The following is a 17,238-nucleotide window of genomic DNA, read 5'->3' as shown; positions in this document are numbered from 1 at the left end:
AAAATAGAAATATCTACACCACTATCTGTATGAACATGGAAATACATACACCCCTATCTGTATGAACATGGAAATATCTAAACCGCTATCTGTATGAACATGGAAATATCTACACCGCTATCTGTATGAACATTGAAATATCTTCACCGCCATCTGTATGAACATGGATATATCTACACAGCCATCTGGATGAACATGGAAATATCTACACCGCTATCTGTATGAACATTGAAATATCTACACCGCTATCTGTATGAACATGGAAATATCTACACCGCTATCAGTATGAACATGGAAATATCTACACCGCTATCTGTATGAACATGGAAATATCTTCTCCGCCATCTGTAAGAACATAGATATATCTACACAGCCATCTGTATGAACATGGAAATATCTACACCGCTATCTGTATGAACATGGAAATATCCACACCGCTATCTGTGTAAACATGTATACATCTTCATCGCTATCTGCATGAAAATGGAAATATCTACACAGCTATCTGCATATACATGGAAATATCTACAAAGCTATCTGCTTACACATGGAAATAACTACACTGCTATCTCTATAAACATGGAAATATCTACACCGCCATCGGTATGAACATGGAAATATCTGCACCGCCATCTCTATGAACATATAAATATCTACACTGCCTTCTGTATTAATAAGGAGATATCTACACCGCTATCTGTATAAACATGGAAGTATCTACACTGCTATCTGTATAAACATGGAAATATCTACACCGCTATCTGTATAAACATGGAAATTTCTACACCGCTACCTGTATAAACATGGAAATATCAGCACCGCTATCGGTATGAACACGGAAATATCTACACCGCTATCTGTATGAACATGGAAATTTCTACACCGCTATCTGTATGAACATGGAAATATCTTCACTGCCATCTGTGTGAACATGTATATATCTACACAGCCATCTGGATGAACATGGAAATATCTACACCGCTATCTGTATGAACATGGAAATATCTACACAGCCATCTGGATGAACATGAAAATATCTACAACGCTATATGTGTAAACATGCATACAACTTCACCGCTATCTGTATAAACATGGAAATATCTACACCGCTACCTGTATAAACATGGAAATATCAGCACCGCTATCTGCATGAACATGGAAACATCTACACTGCTATCCTTGAAAACATGCATACATCTTCACCGCTATCTGTATAAACATGGAAATATCTACACCGCTATCTGTATGAACATGGAAATAGCTACACCGCTATCTGTATGAACATGGAAATATCTACACCACTATCTGTATGAACATGGAATTATCTACACCGCTATCTGTATGAACATGGATATATCTACAGAGCCATCTGGATGAACATGGAAATATCTACACCGCTATCGGTATGAACTTGGAAATATCTACACAGCCATCTAGATGAACATGAAAATATGTACACCGCTATATGTGTAAACATGCATACATCTTCACCGCTATCTGTATAAACATGGAAATATCTACACCGCTACCTGTATAAACATGGAAATATCAGCACCGCTATCTGTATGAACATGGAAATATCTACACCGCTATCTCTATGACCATGGAAATATCCACACCGCTATCTGTATGAACGTGGATATAGCTACACCGCTATCTGTATGAACATGGAAATATCTACACCACTATCTGTATGAACATGGAAATATCTACACCGCTATCTGTTTGAACAGGGAAATATATACACCGCTATCTGCATGAAAATGGAAATATCTACACAGCTATCTGAATATACATGGGAAGATCTACACAGCTATCTCTTTACACATGGAAATTACTACACCGCTATCTGTATGAACATGGAAATATCTACACCGCCATCTGTATGAACATGGAAATATCTGCACCGCCATCTGTATGAACATATAAATATCTACTCCGCCATCTGCATTAAGAAGGAGATATCTACACCGATATCTGTATAAACATGGAAATATCTACACTGCTATCTGTATAAACATGGAAATATCTACACCACTATCTGTATGAACATGGAAATATCTACACCGCTATCTGTATGAACATGGAAATATCTTCACCGCCATCTGTATGAACATGGATATATCTACACAGCCATCTGGATGAACATGGAAATATCTACACCGCTATCTGTATGAACATGGAAATAGCTACGCTGCTATCCGTATGAACATGGAAATATCTACACCGCTATCTGTATAAACATGTAAATATCTACACCGCTATCTGTATGAACATGGAAATATCGTCACCGCCATCTGTATGAACATGGAAATATCTACACAGCCATCTGGATGAACATGAAAATATCTACACCGCTATCTGTGTAAACATGCATACATCTTCACCGCTATCTGTATAAACATGGAAATATCTAGACCGCTACCTGTATAAACATGGAAATATCTACACCGCTATCTCTATGAACATGGAAATATCCACACCGCTATCTGTATGAACATGGAAATAGGTACACCGCTATCTGTATGAACATGGAAATATCTACACCACTATCTGTATGAACATGGAAATATCTACACCGCTATCTGTTTGAACAGGGAAGTATATACACTGCTATCTGCTTGAAAATGGAAATATCTACACAGCTATCTGCATATACATGGGAATATCTACACAGCCATCTCTTTACACATGGAAATAACTACACCGCTATCTGTATCAACGTGGAAATATCTACACCGCCATCTGTATGAACATGGAAATATCTGCACCGCCATCTGTATGAACATATAAATATCTACACCGCCATCTGTATTAAGATGGAGATATCTACACCGCTATCTGTATAAACTTGGAAATATCTACACCGCAATCTGTATAAACATGGAAATATCTACACCACTATCTGTATAAACATGGAAATACCTACACCGCTACCTGTATAAACATGGAAATATCAGCACCGCTATCTGTATGAACATGGAAATATCTACACCGTTGTCTCTATGATCATGGAAATATCTACGCCGCTATCTGTATGAACATGGATATATCTATACAGCCATCTGGATGAACATGGAAATATCTACACCGCTATCTGTATGAACATGGATATATCTACACAGCCATCTGGATGAACATGGAAATATCTACACTGCTATCTGTGTAGACATGCATACATCTTCACCGCTATCTGTATAAACATGGAAATATCTACACCACTATCTGTTTGAACATGGAAATATATACACCGCTATCTGCATGAAAATGGAAATATCTACACAGCTATCTCTTTACACATGGAAAAAACTACACCGCTATCTGTATGAGCATGGAAATATCTAAACCGCCATCTCTATTAAGATGGAGATATCTACACCGCTATCTGTATAAACATGGAAATATCTACACCGCTACCTGTATAAACATGGAAATATCAGCACCGCTATCTGTATGAACATGGAAATATCTACACCGCTATCTGTATGAACATGGAAATAACTACACCTCTATCTGTATGAACATGGATATATATACACCGCTATCTGTACGAACATGGAAATATCTACACCTCTACCTGTATGAACATGGAAATATCTCCACCGCCATCTGTATGAACATATAAACATCTACACCGCCGTCTGTATTAAGAAGGAGAAATCTACACCGCTATCTGTATAAACAAGGAAATATCTACACTGCTGTCTGTATTAACATGGAAATATCTACACCGCTATCTGTATGAACATGGAAATATCTACACCGCTACCTGTATAAACATGGAAATAACAGCACCGCTATCGGTATGAACATGGAAATATCTACACCGCCATCTGTATGAACATGGAAATATCTTCACCGCCATCTGCAAGAACATGGATATATCTACACAGCCATCTGTATGAACATGGAAATATCTAACCCGGTATCTGTATGAACATGGAAATATCTACACCGCTATCTGTATGAACATGGAAATATCTTCAACGCCATCTGTATGAAAATGGATATGTCTACACAGCCATCTGGATGAACATGGAAATATCTACACCGCTATCTGTATGAACATAGAAATATCTACACCGCTATCTGTGTAAACATGCATACATCTTCACCGCTATCTGTATAAACATGGAAATATCTACACCGCTATCTGTATGAACATGGAAACATCTACACTGCTATCTATTTGAACATGGAAATATCTACACCGCTATCTGTATGAAAATGGAAATATCTACACAGATATCTGCATATACATGGAAATATCTACACAGCTATCTCTTTACACATGGAAATATCTAGACCGCTATCTATATAAACATGGAAATATCTACACCGCCATCTGTATGAACATGGAAATATCTGCACCGCCACCAGTATGAACATATAAATATCTCCACCGCCATCTGTATAAAGAAGGAGATATCTATACCGCTATCTGTATAAACATGGAAATATCTACACCGATATCTGTATGAACATGGAAATATCTACACCGCTATCTGTATGAACATGGAAATATCTACACCGCTATGTGTATGAACATGGAAATATCTTCACCACCATCCGTATGAACATGGATATATCTACACAGCCATCTGGATGAACATGGAAATATCTACACCGCTATCTGTATGCACATGGAAATATCTACACCTCCATCTGTATGAACATGGAAATATCTGCACCGCCATCTCTATGAACATATAAACATCTACACCGCCGTCTGTATTAGAAGGAGAAATCTACACCGCTATCTGTATAAACAGGGAAATATCTACACTGCTGTCTGTATAAACATGGAAATATCTACACCGCTATCTGTATGAACATGGAAATATCTACACCGCTACCTGTATAAACATGGAAATATCTACACGGCTATCTGTAAAAACATGGAAATATCAACACCGCTACCTGTATAAATATGGAAATATCAGCACAGCTATCTGTATGAACATGGAAATATCTACACCGCTATCTCCTTGAACATGGAAATATCTACACCGCTATCTGTATGAACATGGAAATAGCTACACCGCTATCTTTATGAACATGGAAATATCTACACCACTATCTGTATGAACATGGAAATATCTACACCGCTATCTGTATGAACATGCATATATCTACACAGCCATCTGGATGAACATGGAAATATCTACACCGCTATCTGTATGAACATGGAAATATCTACACCGATATCTGAATGAACATGGATATATCTACACAGCCATCTGGATGAACATGGAAATATCTACACTGCTATCTGTGTAGACATGCATACATCTTCACCGATATCTGTATAAACATGGAAATATCTACACCGCTATCTGTTTGAACATGGAAATATATACACCGCTATCTGCATGAAAATGGAAATATCTACACAGCTATCTGCATATACATGGAAATATCTACACAGCTATCTCTTTACACATGGAAAAAACTACACCGCTATCTGTATGAGCATGGAAATATCTACACCGCCATCTGTATTAACATGGGAATATCTGCACCGCCATCTGTATGAACATATAAATATCTACACCGCCATCTCTATTAAGATGGAGATATCTACACCTCTATCTGTATAAACATGGATATATCTACACCGCTAGCTGTATAAACATGGAAATATCAGCACAGCTATCTGTATGAACATGGAAATATCTACACCGCTATCTGTATGAACATGGAAATATCTACACCTCTATCTGTATGAACATGGAAATATCTACACCGCTATCTGTATGAACATGGAAATATCTACACCTCTATCTGTATGAACATGGAAATATCTGCACCACCATCTGTATGAACATATAAACATCTACGCCGGAGTCTGTATTAAGAAGGAGAAATCTACACCGCTCTCAGTATAAACAAGGAAATATCTACACTGCTGTCTGTATAAACATGGAAATATCTTCACCGCTATCTGTATGAACATGGAAATATCTACACCGCTACCTGTATAAACATGAAAATAACAGCACCGCTATCGGTATGAACATGGAAATATCTACACGGCTATGTGTAGGAATATGGAAATATCTACACCGCCATCTGTATGAACATGGAAATATCTTCACCGCCATCTGTATGAACATGGATATATCTACACAGCCATCTGTATGAACATGGAAATATCTAACCCGCTATCTGTATGAACATGGAAATATCTTCAACGCCATCTGTATGAAAATGGACATGTCTACACAGCCATCTGGATGAACATGGAAATATCTACACCGCTATCTGTATGAACATGGAAATATCTACATCGCTATCTGTGTAAACATGCATACATCTTCACCGCTATCTGTATAAACATGGAAATATCTACACCGCCATCTGTATGAACATGGAAATATCTACACTGCTATCTATTTGAACATGGAAATATCTACACCGCTATCTGCATGAAAATGGAAATATCTACACAGATATCTGCATATACATGGAAATATCTACACAGCTATCTCTTTGCACATGGAAATATCTACACCGCTATCTCTATAAACATGGAAATATCTACACCGCCATCTGTATGAACATGGAAATATCTGCACCGCCATCTGTATGAACATATAAATATCTCCACCGCCATCTGTATAAAGAAGGAGATATCTACACCGCTATCTGTATAAACATGGAAATATCTACACCACTATCTGTATGAACATGGAAATATCTAAACCGCTATCTGTATGAACATGGAAATATCTACACCGCTATGTGTTTGAAGATGGAAATATCTTCACCGCCATCTGTATGAACATGGATATATCTACACAGCCATCTGGATGAACATGGAAATATCTACACCGCTATCTGTATGCACATGGAAATATCTACACCGCTATCTGTGTACACATGCATACATCTTCACCGCTATCTGCATGAAAATGGAAATATCTACACAGCTATCTGCATATACATGGAAATATATACAAAGCTATCTCTTTGCACATGGAAATAACTACACTGCTATCTCTATAATCATGGAAATATCTACACCGCCATCTGTAAGAACATGGAAATATCTGCACCGCCATCTGTATGAACATATAAATTTCTACACCGCCATCTGTATTAAGATGGAGACATCTACACCGCTATCTGTATAAACTTGGAAAAACCTACACCGCTATCTGTATAAGCATGGAAATATCTACACGGCTACCTGTATAAACATGGAAATATCAGCACCGCTATCTTATGCCCATATAAATATCTACACCGCCATCTGTATTAAGATGGAGATATCTTCACCGCTATCTGTATAAACCTGGAAATATCTACGCCGCTATCTGTATAAACATGGACATATCTACACCGCTATCTGTACAAACATGGAAATAGCTACACCGCTACCTGTATAAACATGGAAATATCAGCACCGCTATCAGTATGAACACGGAAGTATCTACACCGCCATCTGTATGAACATGGAAATATCTGCACCGCCATCTGTTTAAAGATGGAGATATCTACACCGCTATGTGTATAAACATGGAAATATCTACACCGCTATGTGTATAAACATGGAAATATCTACACCGCTATCTGTATAAACATGGAAATATCTACACTGCTACCTGTATAAACATGGAAATATCAGCACCGCTATCTGCATGAACATAGAAATATCTACACCGCCATCTGTATGAACATGGAAAAATCTTCACCGCCATCTGTATGAACATGGATATATCTACACAGCCATATGTATGAACATGGAAATATCTTCACCGCCATCTGTATGAACATGGATATGTCTACACAGCCGTCTGGATGAACATGGAAATATCTACACCGCTATCTGTATGAACATGGAAATATCTACACCGCAATCTGTGTAAACATGCATACACCTTCACCGCTATTTGTATAAACATGGTAATATCCACACCGCTATCTGTATGAACATGGAAATATCTACACCGCTATCTGTTTGAACATGGAAATATCTACACCGCTATTTGCATGAAAATGGAAATATCTACACAGCTATCTGCATTTACATGGAAATATCAACACAGCTATCTCTTTGCACATGGAAATAACTACACCGCTATCTCTATAAACATGGAAATTTCTACACCACCATCTGTATGAACATGGAAATATCTGCACCGCCATCTGTATGAACATATAAATATCTACACCGCCATCTGTATTAAGAAGGAGATATCTACACCGCTATCTATATAAACATGGAAATATCTACGCCGCTATCTGTATGAACATGGAAATATCTACACCGCTACCTATATAAACACGGAAATATGTACACCGCTACCTGTATAAACATGGAAGTATCAGCACCGCTATCGGTATGAACATGGCAATATCTACACGGCTATCTGTATGAACATGGAAATATCTACACCGCTATCTGTATGAATATGGAAATATCTACACCACTATCTGTATAAACATGGAAATAGCTACACAGCCATCTGGATGAACATGGAAATATCTACACAGCTATCTGAATGAACATGTATATATCTACACAGCCATCTGGATGAACATGGAAATATCTACACCGCTATCTGTATGAACATGGAAATACATACACCGCTATCTGTATGAACATGGAAATATCTACACCGCTATCTGTATGAACATGGAAATATCTATACCGCCATCTGTATGAACATGGAAATATCTTCACCGCCATCTGTATGAACATGGATATATCTACACGGCCATCTGGATGAACATGGAAATATCTGCACCGCTATCTGTATGAACATGGAAATATCTACACCGCTATCTGTATGAACATGGATATATCTACACAGCCATCTGGATGAACATGGAAATATCTACACCGCTATCTGTGTAAACATGCATACACCTTCACCGCTATCTGTATAAACATGGAAATATCTACACTGCTATCTTTATGAACATGGAAATATCTACACCGCTAACTGTTTGAACAGGGAAATATATACACAGCTATATGCATGAAAATGGAAATGTCTACACAGCTATCTGCATATACATGGAAATATCTACACAGCTATCTCTTTACACATGGAAATAACTACACCGCTATCTGTATGAACATGGAAATATCTACACCGCCATCTGTATGAACATGGAAATACCTGCACCGCTATCTGTATAAACATGGAAATATCTACACCGCTATGTGTATAAACATGGAAATATCTACACCGCTATCTGTATAAACATGGAAATATCTACACCGCTACCTGTATAAACATGGAAATATCAGCACCGCTATCAGTATGAACATGGAAGTATCTACAACGCCATCTGTATGAACATGGAAATATCTTCACCGCCATCTGTATGAACGTGGAAATATCTGCACCACCATCAGTATGAACATATAAATATCTACACCGCCATCTGTATTAAGATGGAGATATCTACACCGCTATCTTTATAAACATGGAACTATCTACACCGCTATGTGTATAAACATGGAAATATCTACACCGCTATCTGTATAAACATGGAAATATCTACACTGCTACCTGTATAAACATGGAAATATCAGCCCCGCTATCTGTATGAACATGGAAATATCTACACCGCCATCTGTATGAACATGGAAAAATCTTCACCGCCATCTGTATGAACATGGATATATCTACACAGCCTTCTGTATGAACATGGAAATATCTTCACCGCCATCTGTATGAACATGGATATGTCTACACAGCCGTCTGGATGAACATGGAAATATCTACACCGCTATCTGTATGAACATGAAAATATCTACACCGCTATCTGTGTAAACATGCATACATATTCACCGCTATCTGTAAAAACATGGAAATATCCACACCGCTATCTGTATGAACATGGAAATATCTACACCGCTATCTGTTTGAACATGGAAATATCTACAACGCTATCTGCATGAAAATGGAAATATCTACAAAGCTATCTGCATATACATGGAAATATTTACACAGCTATCTCTTTGCACATGGAAATAACTACACCGCTATCTCTATAAACGTGGAAATATCTACACCACCATCTGTATTAACATGGAAATATCTGCACTGCCATCTGTGTGAACATATAAATATCTACATCGCCATCTGTATTAAGTAGGAGATATCTACACCGCTATCTGTATAAACATGGAAATATCTACACCGCTATCTGTATGAACATGGAAATAGGTACACCGCTACCTGTATAAACACGGAAATATGTACACCGCTTCCTGTATAAACATGGAAGTATCAGCAGCGCTATCGGTATGAACATGGCAATATCTACACGGCTATCTGTATAAACATGGAAATATCTACACCGCTGTCTGTATGAACATGGAAATATCTACACCACTATCTGTATGAACATGGAAATAGCTACACAGCCATCTGGATGAACATGGAAATATCTACACCGTTATCTGTATGAACATGGATATATCTACACAGCCATCTGGATGAACATGGAAATATCTACACCGCTATCTGTATGAACATGGAAATACATACACTGCTATCTGTATGAACATGGAAATATCTACACCGCTATCTGCATGAACATGGAAACATCTACACTGCTATCCTTGTAAACATGCATACATCTTCACCGCTATCTGTATAATCATGGAAATATCTACACCGCTATCTGTATGAACATGGAAATAGCTACACCGCTATCTGTATGAACATGGAAATATCTACACCACTATCTGTATGAACATGGAAATATCTACACCGCTATCTGTATGAACATGGATATATCTACACAGCCATCTGGATGAACATGGAAATATATACACCGCTATCTGTATGAACATGGAAATATCTACACCACTATCTGTATGAACATGGAAATATCTACACCGCTATCTGTTTGAACAGGGGAATATATACACCGCTATCTGCATGAAAATGGAAATATCTACACAGGTATCTGCATATTCATGGAAATATCTATACCGCTATCTCTTTACACATGGAAATAACTACACCGCTATCTGTATGTACATGGAAATATCTACACCGCCATCTGTATGAACATGGAAATATCTGCACCGCCATCTCTATGAATATATAAATATCTACACTGCCATCTGTATTAAGAAAGAGATATCTACACCGCTATCTGTATAAACATGGAAATATCTACTCTGCTATCTGTATAAACATGGAAATATCTACACCGCTATCTGTATAAACATGGAAATATCTACACCGCTACCTGTATAAACATGGAAATATCAGCACCGCTATCGGTATGAACACGGAAATATCTACACCGCTATCTGTATGAACATGGAAATATCTACACCGCTATCTGTAAGAACATGGAAATATCTTCAGTGCCATCTGGATGAACATGAAAATATGTACAATGCTATATGTGTAAACATGCATACATCTTCACCGCTATCTGTATAAACATGGAAATATCTACACCGCTACCAGTATAAACATGGAAATATCAGCACCGCTATCTGTATGAACATGGAAATATCTACACCGCTATCTCTATGAACATGGAAATATCCACACCGCTATCTGTATGAACATGGAAATAGCTACACCGCTATCTGTATGAACATGGAAATATCTACACCACTATCTGTATGAACATGGAAATATCTACACCGCTATCTGTTTGAACAGGGAAATATATAAACCGCTATCTGCATGAAAATGGAAATATCTACACAGCTATCTGAATATACATGGGAAGATCTACACAGCTATCTCTTTACACATGGAAATAACTACACCGCTATCTGTATGAACATGGAAATATCTACACCGCCATCTGTATGAACATGGAAATATCTGCACCGCCATCTGTATGAACATATAAATATCTACACCGCCATCTGTATGAACATGTAAATATCTACACCGCTATCTCTATGAACATGGAAATATCTACACCGCTATCTGTATGAACATGGAAATAGCTACACCGCTATCTGTATTAACATGGAAATATCTACACCACTATCTGTATGAACATGGAAATATCTACACCACTATCTGTATGAACATGGAAATATCTACACCTCTATCTGTATGAACATGGAAATATCTACACCGCTATCTGTTTGAACAGGGAAATATATACACCGCTATCTGCATGAAAATGGAAATATCTACACAGCTATCTGCATATAAATGGAAATATCTACACAGCTATCTCTTTACACTTGGAAATAACTACACTGCTATCTGTATGAACATGGAAATATCTACACCGCCATCTGTATGAACATGGAAATATCTGCACCGCCATCTGTATGAACATATAAATATCTACACCGCCATCTGTATTAAGGAGATATCTACACCGCTATCTGTATAAACATGGAAATATCTACACTGCTATCTGTATAAACATGGAAATATCTACACCGCTATCTGTATAAACATGGAAATATCTACACCGCTACATGTATAAACATGGAAATATCAGCACCGCTATCGGTATGAACACGGAAATATCTACAACGCTATCTGTATGAACATGGAAATATCTACACCGCTATGTGTAGGAACAGGGAAATATCTACACCGCCATCTGTATGAACATGGCAATATCTTCACCGCTATCTGTATGAACATGGATATATCTACACAGCCATCTGTATGAACATGGAAATATCTAATCCGCTATCTGTATGAACATGGAAATATCTACACCGCTATCTGTATGAACATGGAAATATCTTCAACGCCATCTGTATGAAAATGGATATGTCTACACAGCCATCTGGATGAACATGGAAATATCTACACCGCTATCTGTATGAACATGGAAATATCTACACCGCTATCTGTGTAAACATGCCTACATCTTCACCGCTATCTGTTTAAACATGGAAATATCTACACCGCTATATGTATGAACATGGCAATATCTACACTGCTATCTATTTGAACATGGAAATATCTACACCGCTATCTGCATGAAAATGGAAATATCTACACAGATATCTGCATATACATGGAAATATCTACACAGCTGTCTCTTTACACATGGAAATATCTACACCGCTTTCTCTATAAACATGGAAATATCTTCACCGCCATCTGTATGAACATGGAAATATCTGCACCGCCATCTGTATGAACATATAAATATCTCCACCGCCATCTGTATAAAGAAGGAGATATCTACACCGCTATCTGTATAAACATGGAAATATCTACACCGCTATCTTTATGAACATGGAAATATCTTCACCGCCATCTGTATGAAAATGTAAATATATACACCGCTATGTGTATCAACATGGAAATATCTTCAACGCCATCTGTATGAACATGGATATATCTACACAGCCATCTGGAAGAACATGGAAATATCTACACCGCAATCTGTATGTACATGGAAATATCTACACCGCTATCTGTGTAAAGATCCATACATCTTCACTGCTATCTGCATGAAAATGGAAATATCTACACAGCTATCTGCATATGTATGGAAATATCTACAAAGCTATCTCTTTACACATGGAAATAACAACACTGCTATCTCTATAATCATGGAAATATCTACACCGCCATCTGTATGAACATGGAAATATCTGCACCGCCATCTGTATTAACATATAAATTTCTACACCACCATCTGTATTAAGATAGAGATATCTACACCGCTATCTGTATAAACTTGGAAAAATCTACACCGCTATCTGTATAAGCATGGAAATATCTACACGGCTACCTGTATAAACATGGAAATATCAGCACTGCTATCTGTATGCACATATAAATATCTACACCACCATCTGTATTAAGATGGAGATATCTTCACCGCTATCTGTATAAACCTGGAAATATCTATGCTGCTATCTATATAAACATGGACATATCTACACCGCTATCTGTATAAACATGGAAATATCTTCACCGCTACCTGTATAAACATGGAAATATCAGCACCGCTATCAGTATGAACATGGAAGTATCTACACCGCCATCTGTATGAACATGGAAATATCTTCACCGCCCTCTGTATGAACATGGAAATATCTGCACCGCCATCTGTATGAACATATAAATATCTACACCGCCATCTGTATTAAGATGGAGATATCTACACCGCTATCTGTATAAACATGGAAATATCTACACCGCTATGTGTATAAACATGGAAATATCTACACCGCTATCTGTATAAACATGGAAATATCTACACTGCTACCTGTATAAACATGGAAATATCAGCCCCGCTATCTGCATGAACATGGAAATATCTACACCGCCATCTGTATGAACATGGAAAAATCTTCACCGCCATCTGTATGAACAGGGATATATCTACACAGCCATCTGTTTGAACATGGAAATATCTTCACCGCCATCTGTATGAACATGGATATGTCTACACAGCCGTCTGGATGAACATGGAAATATCTACACCGCTATCTGTATGAACATGGAAATATCTACACCGCAATCTGTGTAAACATGCATACATCTTCACCGCTATCTGTATAAACATGGAAATATCCACAACGCTATCTGTATGAACATGGAAATAACTACACCGCTATCAGTTTGAACATGGAAATATCTACACCGCTATTTGCATGAAAATGGAAATATCTACAAAGCTATCTGCATTTACATGGAAATAGCAACACAGCTATCTCTTTGCACATGGAAATAACTACACCGCTATCTCTATATACATGGAAATATCTACACCACCATCTGTATGAACATGGAAATATCTGCACCGCCATCTGTATGAACATATAAATATCTACACCGCCATCTGTATTAAGAAGGAGATATCTACACCGCTATCTGTATAAACATGGAAGTATCAGCACCGCTATAGGAATGAACATGGCAATATCTACACGGCTATCTGCATGAACATGGAAATATCTACACCGCTATCTGTATGAACATGGAAATATCTACACCACTATCTGTATGAACATGGAAATAGCTACACAGCCATCTGGATGAACAAGGAAATATCTACACCGCTATCTGAATGAACATGGATATATCTACACAGCCATCTGGATGAACATGGAAATATCTACACCGCTATCCGTATGAACATGGAAATACATACACAGCTATCTGTATGAACATGGAAATATCTACACCGCTATCTGTATGAACATGGAAATATCTACACCGCTATCTGTATGAACATGGAAATATCTTCACCGCCGTCTGTATGAACATGGATATATCTACACAGCCATCTGGATGAACATGGAAATATCTGCACCGCTATCTGTATGAACATGGAAATATCTACACCGCTATCTGTATGAACATGGATATATCTACACAGCCATCTGGATGAACATGGAAATATCTACACCGCTATCTGTGTAAACATGCATACATCTTCACAGCTATCTGTATAAACATGGAAATATCTACACTGATATCTTTATGAACATGGAAATATCTACACCGCTAACTGTTTGAACAGGGAAATATATACACCGCTATCTGCATGAAAATGGAAATGTCTGCACAGCTATCTGCATATACATGGAAATATCTACACAGCTATCTCTTTACACATGGAAATAACTACACCGCTATCTGTATGAACATGGAAATATCTACACCGCCATCTGTATGAACATGGAAATATATGCACCGCCATCTGAATGAACATATAAATATCTACACCGCCATCTGTATTAATATGGAGATATCTACACCGCTATCTGTATGAACATGGAAATATCTACACAGCCATCAGGATGAACATGGAAATATCTACACCGCTATCTGTATGAACATGGAAATACATACACCGCTATCTGAATGAACATGGAAATATCTACACCGCTATCTGTATGAACATGGAAATATCTACACCGCTATCTGTATGAACATGGGAATATCTACACCGCTAACTGTTTGAACAGGGAAATATATACACCGCTATCTGCATGAAAATGGAAATATCTACACAACTATCTGCATATAAATGGAAATATCTACACAGCTATCTCTTTGCACGTGGAAATAACTACACCGCTATCTGTATATACATGGAAATATCTACACCGCCATCTGTATGAACATGGAAATATCTACACCGCCATCTGTATTAAGAAGGAGATATCTACACCGCTATCTCTATAAACATGGAAATATCTACACCGCTATCTGTATGAACATGGAAATATCTACACCGCTATCTGTATAAACACGGAAATATGTACACCGCTACCTGTATAAACATGGAAGTATCAGCACCGCTATCAGTATGAACATGGCAATATCTACACGGCTATCTGTATGAACATGGAAATATCTTCACCGCTATCTGTATTAATATGGAAATATCTACACCGCTATCTTTATGAACATGGAAATATCTACACCGCTAACTGTTGGAACAGGGAAATATATACACCGCTATCTGCATGAAAACGGAAATATCTACACAGCTATCTGCTTATACTTGGAAATATCTACACAGCTGTCTCTTTACACATGGAAATAACTACACCGCTATCTGTATGAACATGGAAATATCTACACCGCCATCTGTATGAACATGGAAATATCTGCACCGCCAACTGTATGAACATTTAAATATCTACACCGCCATCTGCATTAAAATGGAGATATCTACACCACTATCTGCATAAACATGGAAATATCTACACCGCTATCTGTATAAACATGGAAATATCTACACCGCTATATGTATAAACATGGAAATATCTACACTGCTATCTGTATAAACATGGAAATATCTACACCGCTACCTGTGTAAACATGGAAATGTCAGCACCGTTATCAGTATGAACATGGAAGTTTCTACACCGCCATCTGTATGAACATGGAAATATCTTCACCGCCATCCGTATGAACATGGAAATATCTGCTCCGCCATCTGTATGAACATATAAATATCTACACCGCCATCTGTATTAAGATGGAGATATCTACACCGCTATCTGTATCAACATGGAAATATCTACACCGCTATGTGTATAAACATGGAAATATCTACAGCGCTACCTGTATAAACATGGAAGTATCAGCACCGCTATCGGTATGAACATGGCAATATCTACACGGATATCTGTATGAACATGGAAATATCTACACCGCTATCTGTATGAACATGGAAATGTCTTCACCGCCATCTGTATGAACATGGATATATCTACACAGCCATCTGGATGAACATGGAAATATCTACACCGCTATCTGTATAAACATGGAAATATCTACACTGCTACCT

This window comes from Gorilla gorilla, chromosome 19, assembly GCF_029281585.2.
Source record: "Gorilla gorilla gorilla isolate KB3781 chromosome 19, NHGRI_mGorGor1-v2.1_pri, whole genome shotgun sequence".
Lineage (NCBI taxonomy): Eukaryota > Metazoa > Chordata > Mammalia > Primates > Hominidae > Gorilla > Gorilla gorilla.
Note: the sequence above shows the minus strand (reverse complement) of the source record.